This window comes from Podarcis erhardii, assembly GCF_964252035.2.
Source record: "Podarcis erhardii genome assembly, chromosome: 13".
NCBI lineage: Eukaryota > Metazoa > Chordata > Lepidosauria > Squamata > Lacertidae > Podarcis > Podarcis erhardii.
Window position 1 is genome coordinate 30,970,967 of NC_138502.1, and position 12,506 is coordinate 30,983,472.

The 12,506-nt window shown below is 47.0% G+C and overlaps 1 protein-coding gene and 1 long non-coding RNA gene across 4 annotated transcripts in view; one reads left to right on the forward strand and one right to left on the reverse strand.

Moving 5' to 3' along the window:
• Positions 1–12,506, reverse strand: part of ARHGAP23 (Rho GTPase activating protein 23) — a 172,554-nt gene that overhangs the window by 131,971 nt on the left and 28,077 nt on the right. The window lies entirely within an intron of this gene.
• LOC309328352 lies at positions 4,816–9,897 on the forward strand. The gene is made up of 3 exons (XR_014150807.1): positions 4,816–4,976; positions 5,106–5,692; positions 9,808–9,897. It is a non-coding gene; the product is annotated as an uncharacterized lncRNA (long non-coding RNA).

Genomic DNA, 12,506 nt, shown 5'->3' on the forward strand with positions numbered 1-12,506 from the left:
AGACTCGTAATCTGGTGAACCGGGTTCACGGCTCCGCTCCTCCACATGCAGCTGCTGGGTGACCTTGGGCTAGTCACACTTCTCTGAAGTCTCTCAGCCCCACTCACCTCACAGAGTGTTTGTTGTGGGGGGAGGAAGGGAAAGGAGAATGTTAGCCGCTTTGAGACTCCTTCGGGTAGTGATAAAGCAGGATATCAAATCCAAACTCCTCCTCCTCCATCATCCTTGGCCATTGGCTACGATTGGTGAGGCTGGTGGGAGTTGTAGTTCAGCACCATTCAGAGGGTCAGAGGCTCCCCAGCCCCAACCTAGTTAAAATGGACCTTTCCTCTTCTAAGTGCCGTTCCCCTTTGGAGAGGATCAGAGATTTGTATTCCAGTCCTACTTGGGAGAGACCCAACCCAACAAGGCTTTTCTTCCTCTAGCAGAGGGTTAGACCACCAATCACGGGGGCCCTCTTCTCCTTTAAGAGCAGGAGGAAGACTGGAGAGCGGGCTGAGCTCATTATACTCCACCTACCTTCAGAAACTACCAGATGTTTTCCCACAGATTACTAGCAGTACTGTTTTCATCTCTCTCCATCTCTCGTCTTCCGCCCCCTCCACTTCAGCCCACACGCATACACAAGTCTCAAGGACTGGGAGCATCTCGCTGAAGGCCTTTCCTTTTGATCACACATCTCACCCACCACATTCCCCCTACCCCAGTCAATTCTGGCCTATCCAGAGGGGTAGCCAATGCATTGCTCTCCAACCGTTTGCGGACTACATCTCCCATCAGCCCTTGCCGGCACAGCCAATGCTCAGGGGTGGTACCGGTATATGCTGCAGTTCGTCAGCATCTGGAGGGTGTGATATTAAGAACCCTTATATCTGGGAGATGATAGTTTTATTTTATTTTTAACCTATTCCCTGAGTTACCGTATTTTTCACCCTATAGGACGCACTTTTTCCCCTCCAAAAATGAAGGGGAAATCTGTGTGCGTCCTATCGGGCGAATACAGGCTTTCGCTGTATTCCAATCGGGCGAATACAGGCTTTCGCTGTATTCCAATCGGGCGAATACAGGCTTTCGCTGAAGCTTGGAGAGCAAGAGGGGTCGGTGCGCACCGACCCCTCTCGCTCTCCAGGATTCAGGAAGCTATCAGCAAGCCTGGGGAGCCCGCGGGAGTTCCCGCAGGGCTCCCTAGGCTGGGGATAGCAGCCTGCTGCACGGAGCGCGGGGCGCGCTGAAGCAGAGCGCCCCGTGCTTCGGGCAGACATCGGCCAGCCCCACAAGCTCGGAGGACAGCGGGGAGGCGCAGCGCCGCCATCCCGCTGTTCCCCGACCTGCTTTGGAGGCTGGCGCTAGGGAGAAGCGCGCTTCTCCCCAGCGCCAGCCCCACAAGCTTAGGGGACAGCGGGGAGGCAGAGCGTCGCCATACTGCTGTTCCCCGACCTGGTTTGGTTTCCCTGACCTCGTTTTGCGGGGGAAATAAAGGGAAATTTTTTTTCCTTTATTTCCCCCCCCAAAAAACTAGGTGCGTCCTATGGGACGGAGCGTCCTATGGGACGAAAAATACAGTATTCCAAAACGTTTCCCTGCCACGTGGGTGGGACCTAATTTCTTACACTGCTGCAAAAAGCCTCTGGGACTCCATGGCTTTATACGTGTACAAACTATGGCTTTCCTAAGTGTTTGTGAATGTTTTTCTGTATCTTGTTATGTTTCATTTCATACTGATGGGAAAATTTGTACATAGTCCCTGCCCTCCCTGGTTCGAGCTGTGTTGCATAGAGCCTGTCTACAGTAAATAATGATTAAATAAAACAAAAACAGGAATTATCCCTATCTGTAGGGAGAAATGGATGAAATGTGGAGGTAGTTAAGGATGTTACAGACCTTGAAAGCGTGGCTAAATTCCAAGTCACCGCTGTTTGGAGAGAAGATTTCTGTCGTTCTACAATCGATTGACTCATAAGAAAAGAGAAAGAGAAAGAGAAAACTAGCAACAGCTAGCCAGGGTCAAAGATTGTTAACTTCCCCGTCCACTACAAAAAGTCTTCTGTGGTGTAATAAGCCTTACCAAGAGTCCACATTTGTGATTGCTGGCCAGCTCACCACCAACAGGTGAATTTATTTAATCAGATAATAAATAATAATAATTATTATTATTATTATTATTATTATTATTATTATTATTTGTATCCCGCCCTCCCCAGCCGAAGCTGGGCTCAGGGCGGCTAACAACAATCAAAATAATCCAACGATTCTAAAAATATTTCATTATAAAAATTAATTAAAATCAAATTGATGGCAACCATTAAGCAAAATTCTGTGCAGATTGCCAGAGGAGGGTGACAGGCTGCGCCCTGGCCAAAGGCCTGGTGGAACAGCTCTGTCTTGCAGGCCCTGCGGAAAGATGTCAAGTCCCGCAGGGCCCTAGTCTCTTGTGACAGAGCCATCATACTTCCCCAAAACCTGTAGAAGGGCAAGATTTCACCCTGACCTTGTGCAAAGCCTCTCAGGGAGACTTGGAATGCAGCAATACATCTTCCAGTTTCGCCAAGTGTCTCCAAAGATAGTGCAAGGCCAAGGAGAGGCCCCACACCCTTCTTCCAGGCTCCAGAGTAGTAGTAGTAGTAACAATACTACTACTACTACTACTAATAATAATAATAATAATAATAATTCATTATTTATACCCTGCCCATCTGGCTGAGTTTCCCCAGCCACTCTGGGCGGCTTCCAATCGAATGTTAAAAACAATACAGCATTAAATATTAAAAACTTCCCTAAACAGGGCTGCCTTCAGATGTCTTTTAAAGATAAGATAGCTACTTGTTCCCTTCACATCTGAAGGGAGGGCATTCCACAGGGCGGGCGCCACTACCGAGAAGGCCCTCTGCCTGGTTCCCTGTAACCTCACTTCTCGCAATGAGGGAACCGCCAGAAGGCCCTCGGCGCTGGATCTCAGTGTCCAGGCTAAAGGACGGGGGTGGAGATGCTCCTTCAGGTATACAGGACCGAGGCCGTTTAGGGCTTTAAAGGTCAGCACCAACACTTAGTAGGAAGGCTCTCCCTAGCACCACAAACAGAGAGCAACAAGGTGTCTCCGAAGTTAATCCTCAAGGACAGCCTCTCCCAATATACGCCATCCCAGACTCTGTGTTCATCATTTGAGACCCTTTTTCATGTGCCTCCTCCATGTGAGGTCCAGAGTGTGGCAACACGAGAACAAGCCTTCTCTATAGTGGCTCCCCATTTGTGGAATGCTCTCCCCAAGGTGGTTTGCCTGGCACCTTCATTATATATTTTTAGACGCCAGGCGGAAACGTTCCTCTTCAACCAGGCCTTTGGCTGATTAATATTCTACAGCCTTTCAAATGTGTCTGTGGGAAAGGAGGGGTATTGTTTTGTTGTTAGTGTTTTTAATCATTTACTTGTTTTTAAAAAGTAAAGGTAAAGGATCCCTGGACGGTTAAGTCCAGTCAAAGGCGACTATGGGGTTGTGGTGCTCATCTCGCTTCAGTCCAAGGGAGCCAGCATTTCTCCACAGACAGCTTTCTGGGTCATGTGGCCAGCAAGACTAAACCGCTTCTGGTGCAACGGAACACCTTGATGGAAACCAAAGCACATGGAAGCGCCATTTGCCTTCCCGCCACAATGGAGCCTATTTATCTACAGTGGTACCTCGGGTTAAATACTAAATTCGTTCCGGAGGTCCATTCTTAACCTGAAACTGTTCTTAACCTGAAGCACCACTTTAGCTAATGGGGCCTCCTGCTGCTGCTGCGCTGCTGCTGCTGCACGATTTCTGTTCTCATCCTGAAGCAAAGTTCTTAACCCGAGGTAATATTTCTGGGTTAGCGGAGTCTGTAACCTGAAGCGTATGTAACCTGAAGCGTATATAACCCGAGGTACCACTGTACTTGCACTGGTGTGCTTTCGAACTGCTAGGTTGGCAGGAGCTGGGACAGAGCAACAGGAGCTCACCCCATTGTGCGGATTCGAACTGCCAACCTTCTGATCATCAAGCCCAAGAGGCTCAGTGGTTTAGACCTGTATTTTATTCTGTGAACTGCCCTGAGATCTTATGATGAAGGGAGGTATATTACTTACATACATAAATACATACATACATACATACATACATGGACCGCTCTCTCCGATCCAAAAGTGCTATCCCTCCAAAGCTCAGCACAACACCAAAAATGAGATTCCACACTCCCAGCAGGGTCTTTGGGAAGCACAGCCAGCCAAAAATGTGTGGGTCTCTGTGCTTTGCTGAGTCACAGTGCCATTAAGTGCCCTGTTCTCACCACATCCCTGAGCTAATGGACATCTGGCCACAGAAAGCGCAGGAAGCTGCCTAATGCAGAATTGGATCGCTCCATCTACCTGGAGGTGCTAAGGACTGAACCCGAAATCTTCTGCATGCAAAGACCTAGATGGCCAGGCTGACTTTCTGTTTAATGGCTCACGTCCCACAGCTGTTCACCATTCAGGAGCCCTGCTTTGGGGTGGGGTGAGAAGCAGCAACTATGACTCTTTGGCCTCCCCTTCCCACAACCCTGCGGCATGTAAAGCTCCCTTGTTTGTCCACGCCATGCCAATCAAAAGCATGTATCGTGTTCCACTGCCAAGCCCTGTGTACCAATTTTCTCCCCCCTCTCATGACGCCACTTTTGAACAAAAAACAAAAAAACCACACACAACCTTCTGGTTGTGGGGTTAAGTCACCTCTTTGCTGACTACAACTGGCCACAACTGAGAACCCCCCAGGGCTTATTAAAGGGATGGAGAACCCTTTAATTTATTGGACTACAACTCCCATCATCCCTGATCACTGGCAATGCCAGCTGGAGATGGTAGGAAATTGGGAGTCCAGCACACTACCTCCCATCAGAAAATTTTGTCCCGCTCCCATCTTGTTAAAACTGGGCAGTCCCCTTGCTCCAACAGCTGTTTTCAGCTTAAGGTTAATTGAACCTAAGGTAAGGTTACCAGATGTCCCCGTTTCCAGGGGGCAGTCCCCGGATTTACAAATCAGTCCCCATACAAAATCCACTGAAGTTGAAAAGTGTCCCCAGATTCATTGAAAAAAATCTGGTAACCTTAATAAGGCCCACCATTCTAAAGAAAAACATGTATTGATCCACAAAAGGCGGTCTACTCCAAGTAAGGTTCCGGCCCGGAATGGGGGAGGGGGTGGGGAAAAGAGAGAGAAAAGGGTCTGTGGTCAATCATTACCAAGTTGGCAAGAATGTGACCGAAAAGCACCACAATGGGGCTACTGTGCTAGAAGCAAGGGTAGCAGTTCCCCATCCCCCAGCCTCCTCCGCGAATCCTTTCCCTCACGAGAAGGCTCATGAAGGGGACCACTGTTGATGTCTCTCTCTGCCTCCACCATGCTGGGACAACGGCGTGTCCGATCATTGTCAGGCAGCAGGTTAGGGCTGGGAGAGGCCTACTGGGCCAGATGTCTACCAGGGCTTACTTTCTTGATATGAGAAGCGTCAGAGTTTGAGGCCCGCCCTGGAAGACTGCCCCACACTCAGATGGGTTCTGGCTGGCTATATGGACTCTCTGAGGACACCCAGAGAGTCCTTTCTTTAAAAAAAAGGCAGCCTCTTCTTTTACACCATCATAGGGCTCGGGGATACCTGGTTTTCAGAACTGTGATAGACCACCAGCTAATCATCATGATAAGGTAAAGGTAAAGGGACCCCTGACCATTAGGTCCAGTCATGGCTGACTCTGGGGCTGCGGCGCTCATCTCGCTTTACTGGCCGAGGGAGCCGGCGTACAGCTTCCGGGTCATGTGGCCAGCATGACTAAGCCGCTTCTTGCGAACCAGAGCAGCGCACGGAAACGCCATTTACCTTCCCGCTGGAGCAGTACCTGTTTATCTACTTGTACTTTGATGTGCTTTCGAACTGCTAGGTTGTCAGGAGCAGGGACCGAGTGATGGGAGCTCACCCCGTTGCGGGGATTCAAACCGCCGACCTTCTGATCGGCAAGTCCTAGGCTCTGTGGTTTAACCCACAGTGCCACTTGCGTCCCCAAACATCGTGATACATTGATATATATCACGATGTCTGAAATAAGGATGAAGCTATGTAGAGGCATCAAGCGGCTTCACGGTTTTCCCCGCACTGTGGTTTTTTTGCATAATGATTCGCAATATATTGCCAAGTCAAAAATTATGAAACCAGTATCACAATATGGGCTTCAAACTAGTTCGGACAGTGTATCATTATCAATGCAGTCATATCTCGGAAGTCGAACAGAATCCGTTCCGGAAGTCAGTTCGACTTCCAAAATGTTCAGAAACTAAGGCACAGCTTCCAACTGGCTGCAGGAAACTCCTGCAGGATAGGGTTAAGGAACACTGGTATAATGCATGACCTGTACAACTTGCTTTGTTCTTTTTCTTTCGAGCCTATTGTTGTTTGCTTCATCCTATAGTATATACTGTAATAATGTTTGGAAATCTCTTCTTTCTTTCTTTTTAAGAAAAGGAACAGTGCTTACTAGTTTGGACCCAGAATGATCTGTCTGCAGCAGATCATTATGCTAACTGTGTGGTGAGGACAACACTCTATAGTGTTGAACTTGCATTGAGAACAGGTCCCAGAACTGAGCTCCGGTACAAGAGTTCAGTACAAGTCGAACCCTGTGGCGTTTTGAAAAGTCACAAAGAAAAAACTTTCAGAATGCACAGCTCGGTGCTGGCACTGTAGGTTCAAATTCAGTGCTGCCAGCTCAGCGCTAGGATCCCTTGCCAGTTCCCAAATTCACCATTTGTATGCGCTAGGTGTGTGGCTACACACTTTTCTGGTATTTCAAGTTCACAGTTGCAAGGGGAGGGAGAGAGAGAGAGAGAAGGAAACCTAGCTGGGAAACTCGAGCATCTGCCAAGCAGCAAGCTATAAAAAAAGCCACCAGCAACCAGAGAGCACAATTTATAGAAGGAATACAGATGTGGAGAATATGGAGGGGAAGATAATAAAATGTTAAGAATTCAGAAGCCCATTAAACATTTCTCCCTTTGACTCCTCATTCCGTGGTTTAACTCCTTGAACCCATTCATCAGATACTGCTTGTGCATTTGCAAGACTCCACCCACCCCACACAACGCTGAGGTCTAGAAACTTTATTTTACTTCTTTATAATAATAAAAAAAGATGAAGAAAACTAAGATTTGAGGTGGGCTGAAAAATCCACAGGTCCCATACTGGGGTACCTCATTCCACCCTACCAAAAGTTCAATTTAATTTTTTAAGGCTGGCTTGCACACACACAGCTGCATAATCTGAGACAGGAAAAATATGTGCCAATGAACAGTAAACACAAATACATTTATGAGCAAGATGTACAGCAGCTGTTCACACTCTCATGCAAATCGCACGAGGTGGGTAGCCACGTTCCAAGAGATGACTGGATGCTCAAACTTGGTGATGTCACAACCACACAGTCTTGTGAACGATCTCACATCTGGTGGTCTGTAGTGTGCAAGAATTACCTCCGGGCAACGAGACAGGGGAAATTTGCAAAAGCTGGCTTTTTCCTCCAACTATTAAATGACAAATGACTAATGTGTGGGCTGGCAGGCTGCTAACAGTTGTAGGCTTCATTTACAAAGCAATGTAGTAATTTCTAAATCAGCTAAACAGTGTGAACAAGGAGGGTGGTGGATCTCGGTGAACGCAGTTCAGTGCTAAACAGCACAGAGATCGTTCTACCTGCGACGTTTGCTCCATATTCTAAAATCTCCTGGAAAGAAATTCCAAGGGTATGCCACACTCGGACGCAGAATTCCGGCGGCCTAGCACAGCAGCCGGTTGTGGCAAGGGAGCAGAACAAACTTTCCTCTTGGCTTGAGTCTGCTTGGCGGCCTGCCTACTTCTGCAAGGATGGAGTGTCCTTTTAAACCACAAATAGCACTTTAAAAAAAGAAGTTAAAGAACCACACATATGCAGCATGATGAGCTAGGATTTCTCAAGGAACCACGTGGATTTAAGAGGCGTACCTTCCCGGGCTCGCTGCATCCACACCCCATAAAGGCAAAATTTCTAACAGAGATGAAAAGTAAAAATGCAAAAAGAACACTGGGGATTTCTTTGCTACCCGTCTCCAAGCCGTTTTAACAAGTCCCAAGAGGCCAGGCAAGTATCCAGAGTATTCTCTTCCACGCTCCCTCCATTATTATTATCTTTTTGCAGACACAAAAACTCTCCTCAAACATGCAGCAAATGACGCGATCGAGACTAATATGAGCCCTGAAGCAAGGAGGAGGGAGTGATGCAAAAATTAACAAGACGCTGCTACGTCTCGCTTTCGGCCCGGGGCCTATTTGCTTTCAGTCCTCAGAAATGCTATTTCAGGATTACTGAAACCCTGCCCCCCCCAACACACACACACACACACACACACAAGGTTGAGAACCCTCACATGTCCATTAGCATCTTACTTCAGGGAAATATTTCACATTTCTAGAAGCTAGAAAGCCAAACATTAAACTGTTTAGGAACGAGTCCCTTCCTCAGAGCTGGTGGGGAGTGAGAGAAATGTCCAAATTCTTAGGGGCCAACAATCCAGTTTCAGCACAACTATTTCCAGACTCGAGCCCAACCAGGTAGTTGAAATAAAAGAGTTGCTCTCTCTCTCCCTCCCACTGCAAGCCACTGACTGGTGCTCACGAGCATCTCTTTCCTTTGCCTCACATTCTGTTCCCTTCGTAAAACCTCCACACCCAGTGCCTACACCTTAGCCATACCCAGAGCTAGCAATTTGAACAATGCACACACTGGAAAAGGCATCCTTTTCTTGTGGCACAATGGAGACGCTTTATTGGCATCAGCATAACTTGGAGGCCAAAGCTAACTAGACTTTAATTAGAATACAAAGAGAGAGAGAAAGGTGAAGGAACTCAAGAAGGTATCATCTCCAGGTATACAGAAACTGGGTGTATCAACTCAGCAAGGATAGGCGCTCTCCACATAATCATTTAGCGCTCAAATCAGTCTCTTTGTGTATTGTGTGTATTTTTACTGTAGGTTCTACCAAGAGGTTCAGAGAACACATAATTTACCCCCTTACGAAGCAGTTTCCTGATTGATCCTTAAAGACCCTTCTGAGTATTTTCTCTGAGGGGGGGTCTAATGAATCCATTACTGAAGAGGTGCCATTATATCTGAATGTTGTGATATCTCTTAGACCTGCCACAATGGTTCGCTCTTAACTTGGCACCTTTTGTTCTTCTGAGGTTGAAATTATGCATTTTTACAGTTTGTACTTTCTTTAATGGCTGGTCGGCCATAATAAATATTTGATTGACGGAACTCTGCATCCGTACAGAATTGCTCTCTCCAACAGCACATCTGTATGTTTATAGAGAGAGGAAATCTTCCAAGCCCATGATTAACATGAGAGATGAATTCCTAGGACCAGTATTCACTCCGGAAACCTTGCTTTTTCACCCCAAACACAACCTGCTCCTCACCCTGCTCCCCTTTATAGGCTGTTCACACTTAGCAATTTACTCACTGCTTGAACTACCATCGGGTGTGTCCCCCGCTACCATACGTTTACACCTGATCAGCCATAATATGATGCTAAATTACTGCTGGGAGATTTAGCAGTAGTTTCAAGCCTTCCGGGAAGGGAGAGCAGTAAAACAGCCACTGCAGGTGATTCTCATTAAGCCTCCAGTTCGGCTGGGCAGAAGAAATAGTTGAACAAGAGAGCTTTTCTCTTCTTCTAACACAAGACATCCTCCATTCCTCCCCACTTTACTCAGTGCAGGTTTTTCTCCTTCTCAGCCATGGGACATCACAAACAGGAACGAAAGCAGCTTAATTCCTGCTGAAGTCATCGCTTCCTGCCAAAGATCACATGGAAGTCAAACCGCTGCTGTTTGAGAAGGCAAGTATGAAAAAAAAAGGAACTTGGCCACAGGATCGACCCAAGTGATGCTGATGCAACCCCGTGTCAAACTGCGGACTCAGAATCCGTATAGAACAGGAGCAGCAGTGTCAACAGTACTGAAATCTTAGCATGTGGGACCAAGGCAAAAACGGTTCCTGCCTCAACTTTGTAATAGCAATGTCCATTTGGAAAATAAAAGGCAATGGGCGTGGTCTGAAAGCCTTTCCCTTAAATCTCAAGTGTCTTGGGGATGGCTGTGTTTATTCAGTAGTGAAGAAAAGGCATTCTGCACATGCTCAGATACATCCTTATTAGTCACGTTGCAGGGCCACCAGTTCTCAAGGCGAGACTGTCTCAAGCTAAACCTCTAGCAAACGTCCCATGTACAGGGTGGTGATCATTTTGCGCATGTCCAATTGACGTGCGGGTCCTTTTGAACCCAGAAGAGGGCAGAATGGAGGCAGGCTTACGCGTGCTCCGCCGACACACATGGGGGGGCCAGGAACAGAGCCCCCATGCAAAATGATCACCACCTGTACTACGATCCTGAACTCCTTGTTTCCATAGTTTGTCAGCCGCCTCTTGGGCTTTATTACGTTTTGTTTCTTTCTGGGAAGCACTTAAGATAGCTGACACATACGCTCTGGCTCATCAGAATCATTCCCAGAATCATATTTTCAACACTAGAGCCCGGCCTTTGGATCGACTAAAGTGATAATAGAGACACAAGTTTTCTGAACACGTGCGAAGAGTTCTTTTCTCAGGGTCTGTCTGAATAGCCACAGACAGCCCCCGACACAAATGAGATTTTAGGGAACCTGGGTTCCAAAATGTAACTTATTTACATAATTCATCTCCTCCCCCTTCAAAAACAAATTATATTTCCCGGGCAGCTAACAGTGTATATAGAAGAGCTGTGCTGGCTGGGGGGGGCAGGGATAATCTGGAGGGCACCAGGTTGCAGAAGGTAGCACTGATCTGGAACTTAATAAGAACGCACTGTTGGAATTACACCCACAACGGCAAATTGTTAAAATTTAGAGGGAGGAGGGGGGTGGCGTCGAGAAATGAAATTGAAGAGCATTGCAAAGCAAAAGCCAGAGGCAAGGTTCCGCCACATTTTTTAAAAAAAACGGAAAAAAGGAAAGAAAGAAAGGACATCCCATCCGGTTAAAAAAGCACCAGCGTAACCGGAAAAATTAGACAGGCAGGCAGGAACTTCTGTACACTGGGAAGCAGATAAGCAGGGAAGAGTGGAGCCTGTGGGGGAGACCAAGTTGACAAGGAAACTCAAATGAAAGGAAAGAACAAGAAAAGGCATGGGTGATTTTTTAATTCGGAACCGGAGGATGGACAAGGCCCATTCTGGGTAAAAGTACTTGGCTGCAGAAAGCTAGAGCCAGCAGTGAATATGTCTTAAAAGGAATGGACCTGCCCAGAAGTCAAACAGCCCAATACCAGATGTGTAGGAGGCAGGCCGCAGCCCTTTGATGGCAGCATAGAAGTCCAGCATAGAAATGCTGTCTACACATGCTCAGAGGCACACTATTTTTACTCTTACTCTAAGAACACGTGTCAGGATGGCGACCAAGTTGAAATAAAGCTTTAAAATATACAGCCCACGAAGGATGGAGATAAACTCATGGCTGTTCATGCAAATATATGATGGGAAAGATTGCTACATCAACAGCACAGGAAGTTTTAAAAGCAAATTGCACGTTTGGGATGAGGTAGGGGAACACCTGTTTTTTTAAAAGAGCATCCACTGGGATTTTCCGGGAGCAAGGGGAAATGTTTAAGCAAGCAACACCTTTGCAATGGCTCCCCAGGCCAAGATGACCTCAAAGCAGAAGCTCTTTCCAAAGCCAGGACTTAACCATGGATAATGTGCAGAAATAATCAAAGAACATGTGCAGAAGGAATGCACGTAATGGCAACCAGGTCCCTCATATCGCAAGACAGGCAAACAGAGCTTCCTGGTCAGAACATGCAGTTAACTTTCAGCATGTACCCTTAAAATGCCTTGCCTTGGGCCTGGGCCATATGGGCAGAAGACTGAGGAGGGAATGGGCTTGTGGCATAGACTCTAGCGCTTTGTGCAGTAAGTGAAGGATCATGCATTTGATCCCCTGGATTGTTTGTTTTTTAAAAGCTTCTATGCAAATTAAAGAAAGAAGGGATCTCAGGAAGCCTAGAGCCTCTCCCCTTGCAGGTTTTCTAGGGAAGTTGTATGTATATGCATTTTACAGTGGGGAGTATTAAATAAATACAAATCACCCACCTGTGGTCTAAAGTGGCACAGTGCCCAACACTGCCATGATCAGACACTTATTAAATGTGAAATGGGGGGGGTACATTCAAAAAGCTAGCATGGAGAAAGGTGATGGGGAAGCATACCTGGCAAGAACGGGGACCTGAAACAAAATGAATCAGGAAAGCTCAGAGGCAGATCCACTGGATTTGAGGAGGGGCGGTGTTACACTGCAATATGGGGCAATCCCCAACAAGTGCCCATGTCAAAACCATACACACCTCAAAAGATGGGGAAATAGCTCTACGGAACATCCACCCCTGCCAGCAATTAGCATTGCCA